Source organism: Euprymna scolopes, chromosome 6 (genome assembly GCF_053919585.1).
Source record: "Euprymna scolopes isolate OS-2025 chromosome 6, ASM5391958v1, whole genome shotgun sequence".
Taxonomy (NCBI): domain Eukaryota; kingdom Metazoa; phylum Mollusca; class Cephalopoda; order Sepiida; family Sepiolidae; genus Euprymna; species Euprymna scolopes.
Genome location: NC_136487.1, coordinates 145,508,350 through 145,509,265, shown reverse-complemented (window position 1 = coordinate 145,509,265; position 916 = coordinate 145,508,350).

Genomic DNA, 916 nt, shown 5'->3' with positions numbered 1-916 from the left:
ATGGACGTTTTTCTAAATCTTTTGTTCCCGCCTTCTCCTCCCTACTATTATATCGCCATCTCTATTCCTCTCAGTTTCTTTCCGTCTTTTTTCTCTCTCTTCCCCCCTCTCTCTCTCTCGCTTTCTCTCTCTTGCTCTCCCTCTTCATACTCTCTTCCTCTCTACTTATTCTTCTTTCTCACCCTCACTATTTACCATCTTCCTCCCCTTCTTACTATCTTCTCGGTTACCATTTTCTGTCTTCATATCTCTTTAAGACATAGAGTGCGAGGAGAGAAATATCTAATATTAGCTAATTTCTGTCTGCTTCTGTCTTCTCTATCAATCTCTTCTTTTTCGCCTCCCTCCCCCTCTCTCTCTCTTATTCTCTCCCCTCTCTAAAATATTGACGTTTCCTTTCTCAAACTGTTTGATTACGCCTCTTACTCCCTACTATTTGTCTATCTATCCCCTCTCTATCTCTTTCCTTCCTTCTATTTCTCCCTCTTCCTCTCATTTTCTCTCTTTCTCACTCCCTTAGTCTCTCCTCACATTCTTTTCCTCCATCTCTTCCTCTCTCGATCCTTCATTTTTTACTCCTCTCTCCCTTTTTCCCATTCTCTACCCCCTTTCTTCCTCTCTCTCTAAAACGTAGATATTTTTCTCTGTCTATCATCTTTTTTCATCTCTCTCTTCGACCTCTTTCTTCATCTTTTTTCCTCCTCTTATTGATGTTTCTCTCCTCAACCTTTTTGATCCCGCATTTTACTCCCTACTATTGGCATATTCCTCTCCTCGCCAGCTTCTCTCTCCCTCTCCCCCTCTTTCTTTCTTTTCATTCACCCCCTGTTTCTTTCTTTTTACGGCCCTTCACTTTGTACTACACCTCACTCTTTATTATCCCCTTCCTGATTCTCTCATCACCCTCTATCAAAAT